At 33.8% G+C, this 24,601-nt stretch overlaps 1 long non-coding RNA gene across 1 annotated transcript in view; it reads left to right on the top strand.

Annotated features, from left to right (window-relative positions):
• Nucleotides 1-19,916: 19,916 nt before the first annotated feature.
• LOC144040783 (uncharacterized) overlaps nucleotides 19,917-24,601 on the top strand; it is a 5,393-nt gene continuing 708 nt past the window's right edge. Inside the window, exons 1-3 of the long non-coding RNA XR_013289853.1 lie at nucleotides 19,917-23,280; nucleotides 23,372-23,534; nucleotides 23,936-23,998. This is a non-coding gene — a long non-coding RNA (uncharacterized LOC144040783). The remainder of the gene's footprint in view (nucleotides 23,281-23,371; nucleotides 23,535-23,935; nucleotides 23,999-24,601) is intronic.

Genomic DNA, 24,601 nt, shown 5'->3' with positions numbered 1-24,601 from the left:
GCATCCTGAAGATGATTCCAGCATTAATTTCATTGTGCTTATGCTCATTTTTAAGATTTTGACATTTTCACCTAAAGTGCACAATCAGGCTGAAAAAGCATTTAAAGCCATAAAAAGTTCATTTTGGCTCTCACATCTAAACTAAACGTTGTAGACTCAAAATTTTTGCTGTATTTAGTGTATTCTAGCATCCTGAAGATGGTACCAGCATTAATTTCATTGTGCTTATGCTCATTTTGAAGATTTTGACATTTTCACCTTAAGTGTACAATCAGGGGCTGAAAACGCGTTTAAAGCAATAAAAAGTTCATTTTGGCTCTCACACCTAAACTAAACGTTGTAGACTCAAAATTTTTGCTGTATTTAGTGTATTCTAGCATCCTGAAGATGATTCCAGCATTAATTTCATTGTGCTTATGCTCATTTTTAAGATTTTGACATTTTCACCTAAAGTGCACAATCAGGCTGAAAACGCATTTAAAATAATAAAAAGTTCATTTTGGCTCTCACACCTAAACTAAACGTTGTAGACTCAAAATTTTTGCTGTATTTAGTGTATTCTAGCATCCTGAAGATGATTCCAGCATTAATTTCATTGTGCTTATGCTCATTTTGAAGATTTTGACATTTTCACCTTAAGTGTACAATCAGGGGCTGAAAACGCATTTAAAGCAATAAAAAGTTCATTTTGGCTCTCACACCTAAACTAAACGTTGTAGACTCAAAATTTTTGCTGTATTTAGTGTATTCTAGCATCCTGAAGATGATTCCAGCATTAATTTCATTGTGCTTATGCTCATTTTTAAGATTTTGACATTTTCACCTAAAGTGCACAATCAGGCTGAAAACGCATTTAAAGCAATAAAAAGTTCATTTTGGCTCTCACACCTAAACTAAACGTTGTAGACTCAAAATTTTTGCTGTATTTAGTGTATTCTAGCATCCTGAAGATGATTCCAGCATTAATTTCATTGTGCTTATGCTCATTTTGAAGATTTTGACATTTTCACCTTAAGTGTACAATCAGGGGCTGAAAACGCGTTTAAAGCAATAAAAAGTTTATTTTGGCTCTCACACCTAAACTAAACGTTGTAGACTCAAAAATTTGCTGTATTTAGTGTATTCTAGCATCCTGAAGATGATTCCAGCATTAATTTCATTGTGCTTATGCTCATTTTTAAGATTTTGACATTTTCACCTAAAGTGCACAATCAGGCTGAAAAAGCATTTAAAGCCATAAAAAGTTCATTTTGGCTCTCACATCTAAACTAAACGTTGTAGACTCAAAAATGTTGCTGTATTTAGTGTATTCTAGCATCCTGAAGATGATTCCAGCATTAATTTCATTGTGCTTATGCTCATTTTTAAGATTTTGACATTTTCACCTTAAGTGTACAATCAGGGGCTTAAAACGCGTTTAAAGCAATAAAAAGTTCATTTTGGATCTCACACCTAAACTAAACGTTGTAGACTCAAAATTTTTGCTGTATTCAGTGTATTCTAGCATCCTGAAGATGATTCCAGCATTAATTTCATCGTGCTTATGCTCATTTTTAAGATTTTGACATTTTCACCTAAAGTGCACAATCAGGCTGAAAACGCATTTAAAGCAATAAAAAGTTCATTTTGGCTCTCACACCTAAACTAAACGTTGTAGACTCAAAATTTTTGCTGTATTTAGTGTATTCTAGCATCCTGAAGATGATTCCAGCATTAATTTCATTGTGCTTATGCTCATTTTTAAGATTTTGACATTTTCACCTAAAGTGCACAATCAGGCTGAAAACGCATTTAAAGCAATAAAAAGTTCATTTTGGCTATCACACCTAAACTAAACGTTGTAGACTCAAATTTTTTGCTGTATTTAGTGTATTCTAGCATCCTGAAGATGATTCCAGCATTAATTTCACTGTGCTTATGCTCATTTTGAAGATTTTGACATTTTCACCTTAAGTGTACAATCAGGGGCTGAAAACGCGTTTAAAGCAATAAAAAGTTTATTTTGGCTCTCACACCTAAACTAAACGTTGTAGACTCAAAATTTTTGCTGTATTTAGTGTATTCTAGCATCCTGAAGATGATTCCAGCATTAATTTCATTGTGCTTATGCTCATTTTTAAGATTTTGACATTTTCACCTAAAGTGCACAATCAGGCTGAAAACGCATTTAAAGCAATACAAAGTTCATTTTGGCTCTCACACCTAAACTAAACGTTGTAGACTCAAAATTTTTGCTGTATTTAGTGTATTCTAGTATCCTGAAGATGATTCCAGCATTAATTTCATTGTGCTTAATTTCATTTTTAAGATTTTGACATTTTCACCTAAAGTGCACAATCAGGCTGAAAACGCGTTTAAAGCAATAAAAAGTTCATTTTGGCTCTCACACCTAAACTAAACGTTGTAGACTCAAAATTTTTGCTGTATTTAGTGTATTCTAGCATCCTGAAGATGATTCCAGCATTAATTTCATTGTGCTTATGCTCATTTTTAAGATTTTGACATTTTCACCTAAAGCGCACAATCAGGCTGAAAACGCATTTAAAGCCATAAAAAGTTCATTTTGGCTCTCACATCTAAACTAAACGTTGAAGACTCAAAATTTTTGCTGTATTTAGTGTATTCTAGCATCCTGAAGATGATTCCAGCATTAATTTCATTGTGCTTATGCTCATTTTTAAGATTTTGACATTTTCACCTTAAGTGTACAATCAGGGGCTGAAAACGCGTTTAAAGCAATAAAAAGTTCATTTTGGCTCTCACACCTAAACTAAACGTTGTAGAATCAAAATTTTTGCTGTATTCAGTGTATTCTAGCACCCTGAAGATGATTCCAGCATTAATTTCATCGTGCTTATGCTCAATTTGAAGATTTTGACATTTTCACCTAAAGTGCACAATCAGGCTGAAAACGCGTTTAAAGCAATAAAAAGTTTATTTTGGCTCTCACACCTAAACTAAACGTTGTAGACTCAAAATTTTTGCTGTATTTAGTGTATTCTAGCATCCTGAAGATGATTCCAGCATTAATTTCATTGTGCTTATGCTAATTTTTAAGATTTTGACATTTTCACCTAAAGTGCACAATCAGGCTGAAAACGCATTTAAAGCAATAAAAAGTTCATTTTGGCTCTCACACCTAAACTAAACGTTGTAGACTCAAAAATTTGCTGTATTTAGTGTATTCTAGCATCCTGAAGATGATTCCAGCATTAATTTCATTGTGCTTATGCTCATTTTTAAGATTTTGACATTTTCACCTAAAGTGCACAATCAGGCTGAAAAAGCATTTAAAGCCATAAAAAGTTCATTTTGGCTCTCACATCTAAACTAAACGTTGTAGACTCAAAAATTTTGCTGTATTTGGTGTATTCTAGCATCCTGAAGATGATTCCAGCATAAATTTCATTGTGCTTATGCTAATTTTTAAGATTTTGACATTTTCACCTAAAGTGCACAATCAGGCTGAAAACGCATTTAAAGCAATAAAAAGTTCATTTTGGCTCTCACACCTAAACTAAACGTTGTAGACTCAAAAATTTGCTGTATTTAGTGTATTCTAGCATCCTGAAGATGATTCCAGCATTAATTTCATTGTGCTTATGCTCATTTTTAAGATTTTGACATTTTCACCTAAAGTGCACAATCAGGCTGAAAAAGCATTTAAAGCCATAAAAAGTTCATTTTGGCTCTCACATCTAAACTAAACGTTGTAGACTCAAAAATTTTGCTGTATTTGGTGTATTCTAGCATCCTGAAGATGATTCCAGCATTAATTTCATTGTGCTTATGCTCATTTTTAAGATTTTGACATTTTCACCTTAAGTGTACAATCAGGGGCTGAAAACGCGTTTAAAGCAATAAAAAGTTTATTTTGGCTCTCACACCTAAACTAAACGTTGTAGACTCAATATTTTTGCTGTATTTAGTATATTCTAGCATCCTGAAGATGATTCCAGCATTAATTTCATTGTGCTTATGCTCATTTTGAAGATTTTGACATTTTCAACTTAAGTGCACAATCAGGCTGAAAACACATTTAAAGCAATAAAAAGTTCATTTTGGCTCACACACCTAAAATAAACGTTGTAGAGTCAAAATTTTTGCTGTATTTAGTGTATTTTAGCATCCTGAAGATGATTCCAGCATTAATTTCATTGTGCTTATGCTCATTTTTAAGATTTTGACATTTTCACCTTAAGTGTACAATCAGGGGCTGAAAACGCGTTTAAAGCAATAAAAAGTTCATTTTGGCTCTCACACCTAAACTAAACGTTGTAGACTCAAAATTTTTGCTGTATTCAGTGTATTCTAGCATCCTGAAGATGATTCCAGCATTAATTTCATCGTGTTTATGCTCATTTTGAAGTTTTTGACATTTTCACCTAAAGTGCACAATCAGGCTGAAAACGCATTTAAAGCAATAAAAAGTTCATTTTGGCTCACACACCTAAAATAAACGTTGTAGACTCAAAATTTTTGCTGTATTTAGTGTATTCTAGCATCCTGAAGATGGTTCCAGCATTAATTTCATTGTGCTTATGCTCATTTTGAAGATTTTGACATTTTCACCTTAAGTGTACAATCAGGGGCTGAAAACGCGTTTAAAGCAATAAAAAGTTCATTTTGGCTCTCACACCTAAACTAAACGTTGTAGACTCAAAATTTTTGCTGTATTTAGTGTATTCTAGCATCCTGAAGATGATTCCAGCATTAATTTCATTGTGCTTATGCTCATTTTTAAGATTTTGACATTTTCACCTAAAGTGCACAATCAGGCTGAAAACGCATTTAAAGCAATAAAAAGTTCATTTTGGCTCTCACACCTAAACTAAACGTTGTAGACTCAAAATTTTTGCTGTATTTAGTGTATTCTAGCATCCTGAAGATGATTCCAGCATTAATTTCATTGTGCTTATGCTCATTTTGAAGATTTTGACATTTTCACCTTAAGTGTACAATCAGGGGCTGAAAACGCGTTTAAAGCAATAAAAAGTTTATTTTGGCTCTCACACCTAAACTAAACGTTGTAGACTCAAAAATTTGCTGTATTTAGTGTATTCTAGCATCCTGAAGATGATTCCAGCATTAATTTCATTGTGCTTATGCTCATTTTTAAGATTTTGACATTTTCACCTAAAGTGCACAATCAGGCTGAAAAAGCATTTAAAGCCATAAAAAGTTCATTTTGGCTCTCACATCTAAACTAAACGTTGTAGACTCAAAAATGTTGCTGTATTTAGTGTATTCTAGCATCCTGAAGATGATTCCAGCATTAATTTCATTGTGCTTATGCTCATTTTTAAGATTTTGACATTTTCACCTTAAGTGTACAATCAGGGGCTTAAAACGCGTTTAAAGCAATAAAAAGTTCATTTTGGATCTCACACCTAAACTAAACGTTGTAGACTCAAAATTTTTGCTGTATTCAGTGTATTCTAGCATCCTGAAGATGATTCCAGCATTAATTTCATCGTGCTTATGCTCATTTTTAAGATTTTGACATTTTCACCTAAAGTGCACAATCAGGCTGAAAACGCATTTAAAGCAATAAAAAGTTCATTTTGGCTCTCACACCTAAACTAAACGTTGTAGACTCAAAATTTTTGCTGTATTTAGTGTATTCTAGCATCCTGAAGATGATTCCAGCATTAATTTCATTGTGCTTATGCTCATTTTTAAGATTTTGACATTTTCACCTAAAGTGCACAATCAGGCTGAAACGCATTTAAAGCAATAAAAAGTTCATTTTGGCTATCACACCTAAACTAAACGTTGTAGACTCAAATTTTTTGCTGTATTTAGTGTATTCTAGCATCCTGAAGATGATTCCAGCATTAATTTCACTGTGCTTATGCTCATTTTGAAGATTTTGACATTTTCACCTTAAGTGTACAATCAGGGGCTGAAAACGCGTTTAAAGCAATAAAAAGTTTATTTTGGCTCTCACACCTAAACTAAACGTTGTAGACTCAAAATTTTTGCTGTATTTAGTGTATTCTAGCATCCTGAAGATGATTCCAGCATTAATTTCATTGTGCTTATGCTCATTTTTAAGATTTTGACATTTTCACCTAAAGTGCACAATCAGGCTGAAAACGCATTTAAAGCAATACAAAGTTCATTTTGGCTCTCACACCTAAACTAAACGTTGTAGACTCAAAATTTTTGCTGTATTTAGTGTATTCTAGTATCCTGAAGATGATTCCAGCATTAATTTCATTGTGCTTAATTTCATTTTTAAGATTTTGACATTTTCACCTAAAGTGCACAATCAGGCTGAAAACGCGTTTAAAGCAATAAAAAGTTCATTTTGGCTCTCACACCTAAACTAAACGTTGTAGACTCAAAATTTTTGCTGTATTTAGTGTATTCTAGCATCCTGAAGATGATTCCAGCATTAATTTCATTGTGCTTATGCTCATTTTTAAGATTTTGACATTTTCACCTAAAGCGCACAATCAGGCTGAAAACGCATTTAAAGCCATAAAAAGTTCATTTTGGCTCTCACATCTAAACTAAACGTTGAAGACTCAAAATTTTTGCTGTATTTAGTGTATTCTAGCATCCTGAAGATGATTCCAGCATTAATTTCATTGTGCTTATGCTCATTTTTAAGATTTTGACATTTTCACCTTAAGTGTACAATCAGGGGCTGAAAACGCGTTTAAAGCAATAAAAAGTTCATTTTGGCTCTCACACCTAAACTAAACGTTGTAGAATCAAAATTTTTGCTGTATTCAGTGTATTCTAGCACCCTGAAGATGATTCCAGCATTAATTTCATCGTGCTTATGCTCAATTTGAAGATTTTGACATTTTCACCTAAAGTGCACAATCAGGCTGAAAACGCGTTTAAAGCAATAAAAAGTTTATTTTGGCTCTCACACCTAAACTAAACGTTGTAGACTCAAAATTTTTGCTGTATTTAGTGTATTCTAGCATCCTGAAGATGATTCCAGCATTAATTTCATTGTGCTTATGCTAATTTTTAAGATTTTGACATTTTCACCTAAAGTGCACAATCAGGCTGAAAACGCATTTAAAGCAATAAAAAGTTCATTTTGGCTCTCACACCTAAACTAAACGTTGTAGACTCAAAAATTTGCTGTATTTAGTGTATTCTAGCATCCTGAAGATGATTCCAGCATTAATTTCATTGTGCTTATGCTCATTTTTAAGATTTTGACATTTTCACCTAAAGTGCACAATCAGGCTGAAAAAGCATTTAAAGCCATAAAAAGTTCATTTTGGCTCTCACATCTAAACTAAACGTTGTAGACTCAAAATTTTTGCTGTATTCAGTGTATTCTAGCATCCTGAAGATGATTCCAGCATTAATTTCATCGTGCTTATGCTCATTTTTAAGATTTTGACATTTTCACCTAAAGTGCACAATCAGGCTGAAAACGCATTTAAAGCAATAAAAAGTTCATTTTGGCTCTCACACCTAAACTAAACGTTGTAGACTCAAAATTTTTGCTGTATTTAGTGTATTCTAGCATCCTGAAGATGATTCCAGCATTAATTTCATTGTGCTTATGCTCATTTTTAAGATTTTGACATTTTCACCTAAAGTGCACAATCAGGCTGAAAACGCATTTAAAGCAATAAAAAGTTCATTTTGGCTCTCACACCTAAACTAAACGTTGTAGACTCAAAATTTTTGCTGTATTTAGTGTATTTTAGCATCCTGAAGATGATTCCAGCATTAATTTCATTGTGCTTATGCTCATTTTTAAGATTTTGACATTTTCACCTTAAGTGTACAATCAGGGGCTGAAAACGCGTTTAAAGCAATAAAAAGTTCATTTTGGCTCTCACACCTAAACTAAACGTTGTAGACTCAAAATTTTTGCTGTATTCAGTGTATTCTAGCATCCTGAAGATGATTCCAGCATTAATTTCATCGTGTTTATGCTCATTTTGAAGTTTTTGACATTTTCACCTAAAGTGCACAATCAGGCTGAAAACGCATTTAAAGCAATAAAAAGTTCATTTTGGCTCACACACCTAAAATAAACGTTGTAGACTCAAAATTTTTGCTGTATTTAGTGTATTCTAGCATCCTGAAGATGGTTCCAGCATTAATTTCATTGTGCTTATGCTCATTTTGAAGATTTTGACATTTTCACCTTAAGTGTACAATCAGGGGCTGAAAACGCGTTTAAAGCAATAAAAAGTTCATTTTGGCTCTCACACCTAAACTAAACGTTGTAGACTCAAAATTTTTGCTGTATTTAGTGTATTCTAGCATCCTGAAGATGATTCCAGCATTAATTTCATTGTGCTTATGCTCATTTTTAAGATTTTGACATTTTCACCTAAAGTGCACAATCAGGCTGAAAACGCATTTAAAGCAATAAAAAGTTCATTTTGGCTCTCACACCTAAACTAAACGTTGTAGACTCAAAATTTTTGCTGTATTTAGTGTATTCTAGCATCCTTAAGATGATTCCAGCATTAATTTCATTGTGCTTATGCTCATTTTGAAGATTTTGACATTTTCACCTTAAGTGTACAATCAGGGGCTGAAAACGCGTTTAAAGCAATAAAAAGTTCATTTTGGCTCTCACACCTAAACTAAACGTTGTAGACTCAAAATTTTTGCTGTATTCAGTGTATTCTAGCATCCTGAAGATGATTCCAGCATTAATTTCATCGTGCTTATGCTCATTTTGAAGATTTTGACATTTTCACCTAAAGTGCACAATCAGGCTGAAAACGCATTTAAAGCAATAAAAAGTTCATTTTGGCTCACACACCTAAAATAAACGTTGTAGACTCAAAAATTTTGCTGTATTTAGTGTATTCTAGCATCCTGCAGATGATTCCACCATTAATTTCATTGTGCTTATGCTCATTTTGAAGATTTTGACATTTTCACCTTAAGTGTACAATCAGGGGCTGAAAACGCGTTTAAAGCAATAAAAAGTTTATTTTGGCTCTCACACCTAAACTAAACGTTGTAGACTCAATATTTTTGCTGTATTTAGTATATTCTAGCATCCTGAAGATGATTCCAGCATTAATTTCATTGTGCTTATGCTCATTTTGAAGATTTTGACATTTTCAACTTAAGTGCACAATCAGGCTGAAAACACATTTAAAGCAATAAAAAGTTCATTTTGGCTCACACACCTAAAATAAACGTTGTAGAGTCAAAATTTTTGCTGTATTTAGTGTATTTTAGCATCCTGAAGATGATTCCAGCATTAATTTCATTGTGCTTATGCTCATTTTTAAGATTTTGACATTTTCACCTTAAGTGTACAATCAGGGGCTGAAAACGCGTTTAAAGCAATAAAAAGTTCATTTTGGCTCTCACACCTAAACTAAACGTTGTAGACTCAAAATTTTTGCTGTATTCAGTGTATTCTAGCATCCTGAAGATGATTCCAGCATTAATTTCATCGTGTTTATGCTCATTTTGAAGTTTTTGACATTTTCACCTAAAGTGCACAATCAGGCTGAAAACGCATTTAAAGCAATAAAAAGTTCATTTTGGCTCACACACCTAAAATAAACGTTGTAGACTCAAAATTTTTGCTGTATTTAGTGTATTCTAGCATCCTGCAGATGATTCCACCATTAATTTCATTGTGCTTATGCTCATTTTGAAGATTTTGACATTTTCACCTTAAGTGTACAATCAGGGGCTGAAAACGCGTTTAAAGCAATAAAAAGTTTATTTTGGCTCTCACACCTAAACTAAACGTTGTAGAGTCAAAATTTTTGCTGTATTTAGTGTATTCTAGCATCCTGAAGATGATTCCAGCATTAATTTCATTGTGCTTATGCTCATTTTGAAGATTTTGACATTTTCAACTAAAGTGCACAATCAGGCTGAAAACGCATTTAAAGCAATAAAAAGTTCATTTTGGCTCACACACCTAAAAGAAACGTTGTAGAGTCAAAATTTTTGCTGTATTTAGTGTATTCTAGCATCCTGAAGATGATTCCAGCATTAATTTCATTGTGCTTATGCTCATTTTGAAGATTTTGACATTTTCAACTAAAGTGCACAATCAGGCTGAAAACGCATTTAAAGCAATAAAAAGTTCATTTTGGCTCACACACCTAAAATAAACGTTGTAGACTCAAAATTTTTGCTGTATTTAGTGTATTTTAGCATCCTGAAGATGATTCCAGCATTAATTTCATTGTGCTTATGCTCATTTTGAAGATTTTGACATTTTCACCTTAAGTGTACAATCAGGGGCTGAAAATGCGTTTAAAGCAATAAAAAGTTCATTTTGGCTCTCACACCTAAACTAAACGTTGTAGACTCAAAATTTTTGCTGTATTCAGTGTATTCTAGCATCCTGAAGATGATTCCAGCATTAATTTCATCGTGCTTATGCTCATTTTGAAGATTTTGACATTTTCACCTAAAGTGCACAATAAGGCTGAAAACGCATTTAAAGCAATAAAAAGTTCATTTTGGCTCACAAACCTAAACTAAACGTTGTAGACTCAACATTTTTGCTGTATTTAGTGTATTCTAGCATCCTGAAGATGATTCCAGCATTAATTTCATTGTGCTTATGCTCATTTTGAAGATTTTGACATTTTCACCTTAAGTGTACAATCATGGGCTGAAAACGCGTTTAAAGCAATAAAAAGTTCATTTTGGCTCTCACACCTAAACTAAACGTTGTAGACTCAAAATTTTTGCTGTATTTAGTGTATTCTAGCATCCTGAAGATGATTCCAGCATTAATTTCATTGTGCTTATGCTCATTTTTAAGATTTTGACATTTTCACCTAAAGTGCACCATCAGGCTGAAAACGCATTTAAAGCAATAAAAAGTTCATTTTGGCTCTCACACCTAAACTAAACGTTGTAGACTCAAAATTTTTGCTGTATTTAGTGTATTTTAGCATCCTGAAGATGATTCCAGCATTAATTTCATTGTGCTTATGCTCATTTTTAAGATTTTGACATTTTCACCTTAAGTGTACAATCAGGGGCTGAAAACGCGTTTAAAGCAATAAAAAGTTCATTTTGGCTCTCACACCTAAACTAAACGTTGTAGACTCAAATTGTTTGCTGTATTCGGTGTATTCTAGCACCCTGAAGATGATTCCAGCATTAATTTCATCGTGCTTATGCTCAATTTGAAGATTTTGACATTTTCACCTAAAGTGCACAATCAGGCTGAAAACGCATTTAAAGCAATAAAAAGTTCATTTTGGCTCACACACCTAAACTAAACGTTGTAGACTCAAAATTTTTGCTGTATTTAGTGTATTCTAGCATCCTGAAGATGATTCCAGCATTAATTTCATTGTGCTTATGCTCATTTTGAAGATTTTGACATTTTCACCTTAAGTGTACAATCAGGGGCTGAAAACGCGTTTAAAGCAATAAAAAGTTTATTTTGGCTCTCACACCTAAACTAAACGTTGTAGACTCAAAATTTTTCCTGTATTTAGTGTATTCTAGCATCCTGAAGATGATTCCAGCATTAATTTCATTGTGCTTATGCTAATTTTTAAGATTTTGACATTTTCACCTAAAGTGCTTAATCAGGCTGAAAACGCATTTAAAGCAATAAAAAGTTCATTTTGGCTCTCACACCTAAACTAAACGTTGTAGACTCAAAAATTTGCTGTATTTAGTGTATTCTAGCATCCTGAAGATGATTCCAGCATTAATTTCATTGTGCTTATGCTCATTTTTAAGATTTTGACATTTTCACCTAAAGTGCACAATCAGGCTGAAAACGCATTTAAAGCAATAAAAAGTTCATTTTGGCTCTCACACCTAAACTAAACGTTGTAGACTCAAAAATGTTGCTGTATTTAGTGTATCTTAGCATCCTGAAGATGATTCCAGCATTAATTTCATTGTGCTTATGCTCATTTTTAAGATTTTGACATTTTCACCTTAAGTGTACAATCAGGGGCTGAAAACGCGTTTAAAGCAATAAAAAGTTCATTTTGGCTCTCACACCTAAACTAAACGTTGTAGACTCAAAATTTTTGCTGTATTCAGTGTATTCTAGCATCCTGAAGATGATTCCAGCATTAATTTCATCGTGTTTATGCTCATTTTGAAGTTTTTGACATTTTCACCTAAAGTGCACAATCAGGCTGAAAACGCATTTAAAGCAATAAAAAGTTCATTTTGGCTCACACACCTAAAATAAACGTTGTAGACTCAAAATTTTTGCTGTATTTAGTGTATTCTAGCATCCTGCAGATGATTCCACCATTAATTTCATTGTGCTTATGCTCATTTTGAAGATTTTGACATTTTCACCTTAAGTGTACAATCAGGGGCTGAAAACGCGTTTAAAGCAATAAAAAGTTTATTTTGGCTCTCACACCTAAACTAAACGTTGTAGAGTCAAAACTTTTGCTGTATTTAGTGTATTCTAGCATCCTGAAGATGATTCCAGCATTAATTTCATTGTGCTTATGCTCATTTTTAAGATTTTGACATTTTCACCTTAAGTGTACAATCAGGGGCTGAAAACGCGTTTAAAGCAATAAAAAGTTCATTTTGGCTCTCACACCTAAACTAAACGTTGTAGACTCAAACTTTTTGCTGTATTTAGTGTATTCTAGCATCCTGAAGATGATTCCAGCATTAATTTCATTGTGCTTATGCTCATTTTTAAGATTTTGACATTTTCACCTAAAGTGCACAATCAGGCTGAAAACGCATTTAAAGAAATAAAAATTTCATTTTGGCTCACACACCTAAAATAAACGTTGTAGACTCAAAATTTTTGCTGTATTTAGTGTATTCTAGCATCCTGAAGATGATTCCACCATTAATTTCATTGTGCTTATGCTCATTTTGAAGATTTTGACATTTTCACCTTAAGTGTACAATCAGGGGCTGAAAACGCGTTTAAAGCAATAAAAAGTTTATTTTGGCTCTCACACCTAAACTAAACGTTGTAGACTCAATATTTTTGCTGTATTTAGTATATTCTAGCATCCTGAAGATGATTCCAGCATTAATTTCATTGTGCTTATGCTCATTTTGAAGATTTTGACATTTTCAACTAAAGTGCACAATCAGGCTGAAAACGCATTTAAAGCAATAAAAAGTTCATTTTGGCTCACACACCTAAAATAAACGTTGTAGAGTCAACATTTTTGCTGTATTTAGTGTATTCTAGCATCCTGAAGATGATTCCAGCATTAATTTCATTGTGCTTATGCTCATTTTGAAGATTTTGACATTTTCAACTAAAGTGCACAATCAGGCTGAAAACGCATTTAAAGCAATAAAAAGTTCATTTTGGCTCACACACCTAAAATAAACGTTGTAGACTCAAAATTTTTGCTGTATTTAGTGTATTTTAGCATCCTGAAGATGATTCCAGCATTAATTTCATTGTGCTTATGCTCATTTTGAAGATTTTGACATTTTCACCTTAAGTGTACAATCAGGGGCTGAAAATGCGTTTAAAGCAATAAAAAGTTCATTTTGGCTCTCACACCTAAACTAAACGTTGTAGACTCAAAATTTTTGCTGTATTCAGTGTATTCTGAAGATGATTCCAGCATTAATTTCATCGTGCTTATGCTCATTTTGAAGATTTTGACATTTTCACCTAAAGTGCACAATAAGGCTGAAAACGCATTTAAAGCAATAAAAAGTTCATTTTGGCTCACAAACCTAAACTAAACGTTGTAGACTCAACATTTTTGCTGTATTTAGTGTATTCTAGCATCCTGAAGATGATTCCAGCATTAATTTCATTGTGCTTATGCTCATTTTGAAGATTTTGACATTTTCACCTTAAGTGTACAATCAGGGGCTGAAAACGCGTTTAAAGCAATAAAAAGTTCATTTTGGCTCTCACACCTAAACTAAACGTTGTAGACTCAAAATTTTTGCTGTATTTAGTGTATTCTAGCATCCTGAAGATGATTCCAGCATTAATTTCATTGTGCTTATGCTTATTTTTAAGATTTTGACATTTTCACCTAAAGTGCACCATCAGGCTGAAAACGCATTTAAAGCAATAAAAAGTTCATTTTGGCTCTCACACCTAAACTAAACGTTGTAGACTCAAAATTTTTGCTGTATTTAGTGTATTTTAGCATCCTGAAGATGATTCCAGCATTAATTTCATTGTGCTTATGCTCATTTTTAAGATTTTGACATTTTCACCTTAAGTGTACAATCAGGGGCTGAAAACGCGTTTAAAGCAATAAAAAGTTCATTTTGGCTCTCACACCTAAACTAAACGTTGTAGACTCAAATTGTTTGCTGTATTCGGTGTATTCTAGCACCCTGAAGATGATTCCAGCATTAATTTCATCGTGCTTATGCTCAATTTGAAGATTTTGACATTTTCACCTAAAGTGCACAATCAGGCTGAAAACGCATTTAAAGCAATAAAAAGTTCATTTTGGCTCACACACCTAAACTAAACGTTGTAGACTCAAAATTTTTGCTGTATTTAGTGTATTCTAGCATCCTGAAGATGATTCCAGCATTAATTTCATTGTGCTTATGCTCATTTTGAAGATTTTGACATTTTCACCTTAAGTGTACAATCAGGGGCTGAAAACGCGTTTAAAGCAATAAAAAGTTTATTTTGGCTCTCACACCTAAACTAAACGTTGTAGACTCAAAATTTTTCCTGTATTTAGTGTATTCTAGCATCCTGAAGATGATTCCAGCATTAATTTCATTGTGCTTATGCTAATTTTTAAGATTTTGACATTTTCACCTAAAGTGCACAATCAGGCTGAAAACGCATTTAAAGCAATAAAAAGTTCATTTTGGCTCTCACACCTAAACTAAACGTTGTAGACTCAAAAATTTGCTGTATTTAGTGTATTCTAGCATCCTGAAGATGATTCCAGCATTAATTTCATTGTGCTTATGCTCATTTTTAAGATTTTGACATTTTCACCTAAAGTGCACAATCAGGCTGAAAACGCATTTAAAGCAATAAAAAGTTCATTTTGGCTCTCACACCTAAACTAAACGTTGTAGACTCAAAAATGTTGCTGTATTTAGTGTATCTTAGCATCCTGAAGATGATTCCAGCATTAATTTCATTGTGCTTATGCTCATTTTTAAGATTTTGACATTTTCACCTTAAGTGTACAATCAGGGGCTGAAAACGCGTTTAAAGCAATAAAAAGTTCATTTTGGCTCTCACACCTAAACTAAACGTTGTAGACTCAAAATTTTTGCTGTATTCAGTGTATTCTAGCATCCTGAAGATGATTCCAGCATTAATTTCATCGTGCTTATGCTCAATTTGAAGATTTTGACATTTTCACCTAAAGTGCACAATCAGGCTGAAAACGTATTTAAAGCAATAAAAAGTTCATTTTGGCTCACACACCTAAACTAAACGTTGTAGACTCAAAATTTTTGCTGTATTTAGTGTATTCTAGCATCCTGAAGATGATTCCAGCATTAATTTCATTGTGCTTATGCTCATTTTGAAGATTTTGACATTTTCACCTTAAGTGTACAATCAGGGGCTGAAAACGCGTTTAAAGCAATAAAAAGTTTATTTTGGCTCTCACACCTAAACTAAACGTTGTAGACTCAAAATTTTTCCTGTATTTAGTGTATTCTAGCATCCTGAAGATGATTCCAGCATTAATTTCATTGTGCTTATGCAAATTTTTAAGATTTTGACATTTTCACCTAAAGTGCACAATCAGGCTGAAAACGCATTTAAAGCAATAAAAAGTTCATTGTGGCTCTGACACCTAAACTAAACGTTGTAGACTCAAAAATTTGCTGTATTTAGTGTATTCTAGCATCCTGAAGATGATTCCAGCATTAATTTCATTGTGCTTATGCTCATTTTTAAGATTTTGACATTTTCACCTAAAGTGCACAATCAGGCTGAAAACGCATTTAAAGCCATAAAAAGTTCATTTTGGCTCACACACCTAAAATAAACGTTGTAGACTCAAAATTTTTGCTGTATTTAGTGTATTCTAGCATCCTGAAGATGATTCCACCATTAATTTCATTGTGCTTATGCTCATTTTGAAGATTTTGACATTTTCACCTAAAGTGCACAATCAGGCTGAAAACGCATTTAAAGCAATAAAAAGTTCATTTTGGCTCTCACACCTAAACTAAACGTTGTAGACTCAAAATTTTTGCTGTATTTAGTGTATTCTAGCATCCTGAAGATGATTCCAGCATTAATTTCATTGTGCTTATGCTCATTTTGAAGATTTTGACATTTTCACCTTAAGTGTACAATCAGGGGCTGAAAACGCGTTTAAAGCAATAAAAAGTTTATTTTGGCTCTCACACCTAAACTAAACGTTGTAGACTCAAAATTTTTGCTGTATTTAGTGTATTCTAGCATCCTGAAGATGATTCCAGCATTAATTTCATTGTGCTTATGCTCATTTTTAAGATTTTGACATTTTCACCTAAAGTGCACAATCAGGCTGAAAACGCATTTAAAGCAATACAAAGTTCATTTTGGCTCTCACACCTAAACTAAACGTTGTAGACTCAAAATTTTTGCTGTATTTAGTGTATTCTAGTATCCTGAAGATGATTCCAGCATTAATTTCATTGTGCTTAATTTCATTTTTAAGATTTTGACATTTTCACCTAAAGTGCACAATCAGGCTGAAAACGCGTTTAAAGCAATAAAAAGTTCATTTTGGCTCTCACACCTAAACTAAACGTTGTAGACTCAAAATTTTTGCTGTATTTAGTGTATTCTAGCATCCTGAAGATGATTCCAGCATTAATTTCATTGTGCTTATGCTCATTTTTAAGATTTTGACATTTTCACCTAAAGTGCACAATCAGGCTGAAAACGCATTTAAAGCCATAAAAAGTTCATTTTGGCTCTCACATCTAAACTAAACGTTGCAGACTCAAAATTTTTGCTGTATTTAGTGTATTCTAGCATCCTGAAGATGATTCCAGCATTAATTTCATTGTGCTTATGCTCATTTTTAAGATTTTGACATTTTCACCTTAAGTGTACAATCAGGGGCTGAAAACGCGTTTAAAGCAATAAAAAGTTCATTTTGGCTCTCACACCTAAACTAAACGTTGTAGAATCAAAATTTTTGCTGTATTCAGTGTATTCTAGCACCCTGAAGATGATTCCAGCATTAATTTCATCGTGCTTATGCTCAATTTGAAGATTTTGACATTTTCACCTAAAGTGCACAATCAGGCTGAAAACGCGTTTAAACAAATAAAAAGTTTATTTTGGCTCTCACACCTAAACTAAACGTTGTAGACTCAAAATTTTTGCTGTATTTAGTGTATTCTAGCATCCTGAAGATGATTCCAGCATTAATTTCATTTTGCTTATGCTAATTTTTAAGATTTTGACATTTTCACCTAAAGTGCACAATCAGGCTGAAAACGCATTTAAAGCAATAAAAAGTTCATTTTGGCTCTCACACCTAAACTAAACGTTGTAGACTCAAAAATTTGCTGTATTTAGTGTATTCTAGCATCCTGAAGATGATTCCAGCATTAATTTCATTGTGCTTATGCTCATTTTTAAGATTTTGACATTTTCACCTAAAGTGCACAATCAGGCTGAAAACGCATTTAAAGCCATAAAAAGTTCATTTTGGCTCTCACATCTAAACTAAACGTTGTAGACTCAAAAAATTTGCTGTATTTAGTGTATTCTAGCATCCTGAAGATGATTCCAGCATTAATTTCATTGTGCTTATGCTCATTTTTAAGATTTTGACATTTTCACCTTAAGTGTACAATCAGGGGCTTAAAACGCGTTTAAAGCAATAAAAAGTTCATTTTGGCTCTCACACCTAAACTAAACGTTGTAGACTCAAAATTTTTGCTGTATTCAGTGTATTCTAGCATCCTGAAGATGATTCCAGCATTAATTTCATTGTGCTTATGCTCATTTTTAAGATTTTGACATTTTCACCTAAAGTGCACAATCAGGCTGAAAACGCATTTAAAGCAATAAAAAGTTCATTTTGGCTCTCACACCTAAACTAAACGTTGTAGACTCAAAAATTTTGCTGTATATAGTGTATTCTAGCATCCTGAAGATGATTCCAGCATTAATTTCATTGTGCTTATGCTCATTTTTAAGATTTTGACATTTTCACCTTAAGTGTACAATCAGGGGCTGAAAACGCGTTTAAAGCAATAAAAAGTTCATTTTGGCTCTCACACCTAAACTAAACGTTGTAGACTCAAAATTTTTGCTGTATTCAGTGTATTCTAGCATCCTGAAGATGATTCCAGCATTAATTTCATCGTGTTTATGCTCATTTTGAAGTTTTTGACATTTTCACCTAAAGTGCACAATCAGGCTGAAAACGCATTTAAAGCAATAAAAAGTTCATTTTGGCTCACACACCTAAAATAAACGTTGTAGAATCAAAATTTTTGCTGTATTTAGTGTATTCTAGCATCCTGAAGATGGTTCCAGCATTAATTTCATTGTGCTTATGCTCATTTTGAAGATTTTGACATTTTCACCTTAAGTGTACAATCAGGTGCTGAAAACGCGTTTAAAGCAATAAAAAGTTCATTTTGGCTCTCACACCTAAACTAAACGTTGTAGACTCAAAATTTTTGCTGTATTTAGTGTATTCTAGCATCCTGAAGATGATTCCAGCATTAATTTCATTGTGCTTATGCTCATTTTTAAGATTTTGACATTTTCACCTAAAGTGCACAATCAGGCTGAAAACGCATTTAAAGCAATAAAAAGTTCATTTTGGCTCTCACACCTAAACTAAACGTTGTAGACTCAAAATTTTTGCTGTATTTAGTGTATTCTAGCATCCTGAAGATGATTCCAGCATTAATTTCATCGTGCTTATGCTCATTTTGAAGATTTTGACATTTTCACCTTAAGTGTACAATCAGGGGCTGAAAACGCGTTTAAAGCAATAAAAAGTTCATTTTGGCTCTCACACCTAAACTAAACGTTGTAGACTCAAAATTTTTGCTGTATTCAGTGTATTCTAGCATCCTGAAGATGATTCCAGCATTAATTTCATCGTGCTTATGCTCATTTTGAAGATTTTGACATTTTCACCTAAAGTGCACAATCAGGCTGAAAACGCATTTAAAGCAATAAAAAGTTCATTTTGGCTCTCACAACTAAACTAAACGTTATAGACTCAAAAAAAATTCTGTATTTAGTGTATTCTAGCATCCTAAAGATGATTCCAGCATTAATTTCATTGTGCTTATGCTCATTTTGAAGATTTTGACATTTTCACCTAAAGTGCACAATCAGGCTGAAAACGCGTTTAAAGCAATAAAAAGTTCATTTTGGCTCTCACACTTAAACTAAATGTTGTAGACTCAAAATTTTTGCTGTATTTAGTGTATTCTATCATCCTGAAGATGATTCCAGCATTAATTTCTTTGTGCTTATGCTCATTTTTAAGATTTTGACATTTTCACCTAAAGTGCACAATCAGGCTGAAAACGCATTTAAAGCAATAAAAAGTTCATTTTGGCTCTCACACCTAAACTAAACGTTGTAGACTCAAAATTTTTGCTGTATTTAGTGTATTCTAGCATCCTGAAGATGATTCCAGCATTAATTTCATTGTGCTTATGCTCATTTTTAAGATTTTGACATTTTCACCTTACGTGTACAATCAGGGGCTGAAAACGCGTTTAAAGCAATAAAAAATTCATTTTGGCTCTCACACCTAAACTAAACGTTGTAGACTCAAAATTTTTGCTGAATTTAGTGTATTCTAGCATCCTGAAGATGATTCCAGCATTAATTTCATTGTGCTTATGCTCATTTTGAAGATTTTGACATTTTCACCTAAAGTGCACAATGTGAAGTTGCTTAAAACAGTAGTCTTAACATTATGTGTATTTTAAAGAATATCCTGTATATATTTTTATGTTTTTATATTATCAACTGTCGTTTAGAGGCGCCGCTCAACTTTCTCTACTGTTTTGTATTTTTCCATGACGTATGAAACAAAACTGAAACTTAACTGTAATAAAAGCGACGAGGTGGCCGGGGGAGGGGAGAGAGTCGGAAGGAGCCGAGCGTGAGTTAAGGTCTCGCGCCTCCTCTCCTCTCCCAGCCGCGGTTGCAATAAAACAAAGCAACAGCTTCTGCCTCCTTTTTCCTTGGTGCACGGTCTTGTAACTAAGGGGATCTGTAATATCAGACCCAACATTTAATTGGTGCCGAAACCTGGGACCTGCATTTGGACGGACGACCGCCGCCGAACCGAGGACACCGAGAATCTGTCGACAGCGTCTCCCCTTGCGTGACGGGTCTCGTCGCTCCGGCCACGGCCGTTCGCCCGGACACCGGGTCCTGCGAACCAGACCGGCACCGAGGACTAACAGGTATTATGCTGTTTAATTATCACGATTTACACAGAAGTTTGAAAAAGGAACACTAAATATACTGAAGAAGTAAGAGAAAAATAGAAAAGTGGGGAGTAAAAGAGAAGCGCTTGGGCGTTGGCCCGTGAAGAAGAGAAAAAAAACCCCATGGTATATATGATCCGGGCATCAAAGGGATCACGGTTTTATTAGATGAGATCCAAAATACTTTTATTGACTAGTTTTTAACTTGTTAAAAAAAAAGTGTCGTTTTCGGGTGCCCGGGTAGAGGAAATTAAACGTTGCCGTAAATACGTAATAATTTACACCTCCCCACTCATTGTTTACCAAAATATCTGTGTTCAATATAACTAAGATTTATTAGGTCAGAACAGAACTGACTGCGATTAAAAATAATCGCCTAAAACACAAATCATGGTTTTAAATTAGAAAGTGGTGCACCACAGAAAAGACTAAGTGTGTGTGTTTGTGTGTGAGTTTGTGTGTGTGTGTGTGTGTGTGTGTGTGTGTGCGTGTTTGCCTTTGTGTATTATGAGGACATTTCACCTGAATACATGCCGTGCTGCGAGGACATTTTGAATTATGAGGACACAGCCCATGTCCTCATAATTATTTCAATGCAGAAGTGCTTCTAGGGCTGTAGAAGGCTTAAATCCAAAGTTTTAGCCAATGTCCTTGTAAAGCATAATTACGCGAATTTGTGTATTTTTGTGTATTTGATGGCGCCCCCTGTAGGAAGGTCCTTGTAATGCACCACTTCATGAATAATTCACACCAGTGTATATTTCACAGCATTTGATTGGCTGACCATCACCTGTCCTCACAATTACGCACGTCTCCATAATTCAGTTTTTTCTCAAAATGCTGTGTATTGTGAATGTTTGTCTGTAGACACAGAGCCTTTTTTTTTTTTTTTTGCAGCCACCATTTCCTAAGTAAATAATTAAATAATGAAATACCCTACGATATTTAATTATATAATTCAGTATTTAATTATTTCAGTGGTTGTTTATTTAAAAATGTACAATGGTTAACAGCAGAGACAGAGAAACTGTCAGTGCCGTACATTAATTCATCATTTAACATCCCACCCTGCCTTTACAGTATAACATCTTTCTGTACACCAGCGGCCAAATGTTTTGAGAATGACATTGATTTTCTAAGAATCTGCAGTGCTGACTTATTATTGTTTTTTTATGATGGCAATTTGCATGTACATGTACTCCAGAATGTTATAGTGATTAGATGAATTGCAAAGTCCCTATTTGCCATGAAAATTAAAGTAATTTCCTTTAGTGACCTTACAAACTTTAAGTGAAGAAGGCTTCAGGGCACCCAAGAAAATCCAGCAAAAGCCAGGACTATCTCCCAAAGTTGATTCAGCTGCAGGGATAAGGACATCACCACCAGTGTAGAGCTTGCTCAGGAATGGCAGTAAGCAGGTATGAGTCCATCTACACTCATGGTGAGGGAGTAAGACTTTTGGAGGATGGCCTGGTGTGACCAGTGAAAAAGGGATTCCATAAACACAGACCAAAATAAGGAAAAAAGAGTTACAGTTATTTTCTCTGATTAACCCCCTTTCCAACTGTTTGGGGCATCCGGAAAAATGCTTGTCTGGAGAAGAAAAGATGAGCGCTACCATCAGTCCTGCTTCATGCCAACAGTAAAGCATCATGTGACCATTCATTTGCAGGGTTGCTTCTAAGCCAAGTTACTGGGCTCGCTCACAATTTTGCCAAAAAACACATGCGTCCATTACTAAAGTATAGTACCAAAACATCCTCGGACAGCAACTGTGTGACAGCAGCAAGGTTATTTTATTTACTAAAGCAAAAAAACATTTTCGTTAATGAAAAAAATAATAATAACTTTTTAAAAAAGCAAACTGAAATCACATTAAACGATTACAAAATTATCTATAATTCTAGCAATAATATCCTTTGTTTTCGTCTGTGGTAATTAATTTAGTATATGAGCCTTTCGGGTTAATTTTAAATGTGATCTATTTTTTTTTTTAAATTGACACTGTAAATCATAGAACAATAGCCACTCTTATCAACAAAGTTCATAATCCAACACTGAACCAATTTGTTGATTTAAATGTGATTTATTATATTGCCCGGAGTACGGAAGTGACGTCATCTAGCAGCCCCGATAGAGAACCGCCCCCGGCTCTAATTACTTCACGAGACGTGATGGCAGTGTAGCTGTGCTAATGAGGTAGGTTTGAAGCTCGAATTTTTCCTCCAGAAACTTGTTTATTTTAATGTTGGTCGCTTGTGTACATTGCTGAAAATGATTTATAATGCAAGTCCAGTGTAAGTGCAGCTAAGCTAACGTTAGCATACCTAACCATCTGTTGATTATGATGGTTGCAGCTAATTATTTAGAATTGCTACGCTTTTGTTAGCGACGGTTAGCTCAGTTAGCATAGCAGAGCTAACCGTCTGTTGAGTAAGATAAATGCTAATTGAAATTTTTAAGAGGAAAGCAATAACAGGCTGGTTTGATAGGCTGGTTTGTGATGTGAAAATATACAATGGTTTAGTATTACCAGTACAGTATAAATGAAGTATTGGTAAATTGCTGCATTTGTGTTTACTTAAATTTGTTCTTTAAATAGAAATATTTCAGTAAAGTCTGTTAGTGTTCATTACATTTAATTTATGCAAATATTTAGCAGAGCTGTGCTATCCACTATTTTATTTTCGTTGGCACATTTACTGCACACTGCACAGGATATTATGGTCCACAGAAAGTCAACTTCAAAACATCTGCACCAAGTTACCTATCAAACTGATTGAAACTCATTTTTTTCTATAGCTTTAGATCATTATCTTCAGTGAGATATGTCAGTCATGAGGCCACAGAGGGCAAAAGTTAAACCCAAAGAAGAGGTAGCATATTTTTCATCCTTAGGTAAAGACAAGGATGGCTTCACCATAAAATATATTAATTCATTCAAAGGTGAGTATTGGTAAAAGATTCTTTAGTATGGGCCTAGTTTTCATTACTGTTATAATGAAATATTTCTGTTGTATCCCTTTTTCTTTGTAAGGTCGAGGAGTGTTCAGTTCCTGCTCCTTTCAGAAGGGAGTCTTTCCTACTGAATATCGAGGAGAAGTTATAAGCAAACAGGAACGTGAAAACAGGCTGAGAGTGTATCATGATGCCCAGAAGGTTTTCATGTTTGAATTTCACTACAATGGAAAAACACTATGGTATGTTTATATGGTGTGTTGTCACACTTAATTTTGTTTTTTTTGGGGGTGGGGGGGTTATCGTGCAAGGTTTGACAAAACATAAAAGATTAATTATAACTCAAAAGCAAAAGTACATTCTTTTCTCAATATAATTTTTTTTGTTTTTATTTCATTTTTTTACAATATTGTGACTTATTTTTTTATTTTACTTTTACAGTTATCGTGAGTATCGCTAACCTCACAATATCATGTTGATTATCATATCGTGATTGCTTATCATGACATTTGGATATTGTTTCATACATGTGACATACTAGAATTACTGGTCGCACATTCATGATTACATGAAATTACAGTATAGCAGTCTAGTCTTAGTAAGAATTTAATTGTATTGGTATTTTTCTATTCATCTACCCCAGGTTTCCACTGAAGCACAACCTGATGAAGACACCGCTATCACAGACTGCGCCAAAGTTGACCAGGTGACTAGATTTCTTTTTGAATGTTGTTGAAATCAGTTTTCAGAAGCAAGACATTAGTGGAGGGTGGAGATACTAGGGCTGCACAATATGTGGAAAATATCTTGGCGCACGAATGGCTCATGCAATATGTGCATTGCAAAGACGTGCAACAAATGGATATTGGATTGTTTGTATACTTTAGTCTGAGGCTAAGCGATATGGCCAAAAAATTAAATAAAAAGTCTTTTAAACCAACCATCCAGCATTCTGCCACCACTTGTGCAAAATTTCAACTCACAATAACATCTGGATGTAACAGAACATTATAACAGTTTTTAATAATCCAGAAGACAAAATACATTTCACGATTTAGCAAATTTTCAACGATTCAATTTGAATTTAATTTATTCAATTAATTTGATTTATTGCCAGGCCCTACTTGAGTCTGATTTTGACCAATCAGAGACAACCTTAATTGCGCATCGCCATACAAGAGAATTGTATCGAGGAGCATTACTAACAAAAAAAACCTTATTTGGATAAAACTAGATCAAAATGAGCATGATTATTTTTCCGCATGTACGTGTATTTCTTTAATTAGATTATGAAGATATATATATTCGG

This window comes from Vanacampus margaritifer, unplaced genomic scaffold (genome assembly GCF_051991255.1).
Source record: "Vanacampus margaritifer isolate UIUO_Vmar unplaced genomic scaffold, RoL_Vmar_1.0 HiC_scaffold_22, whole genome shotgun sequence".
In the NCBI taxonomy this organism is placed as follows: Eukaryota; Metazoa; Chordata; class Actinopteri; order Syngnathiformes; family Syngnathidae; genus Vanacampus; species Vanacampus margaritifer.
Note: the sequence above shows the minus strand (reverse complement) of the source record. Positions and strands in the feature narration are given on the sequence as shown.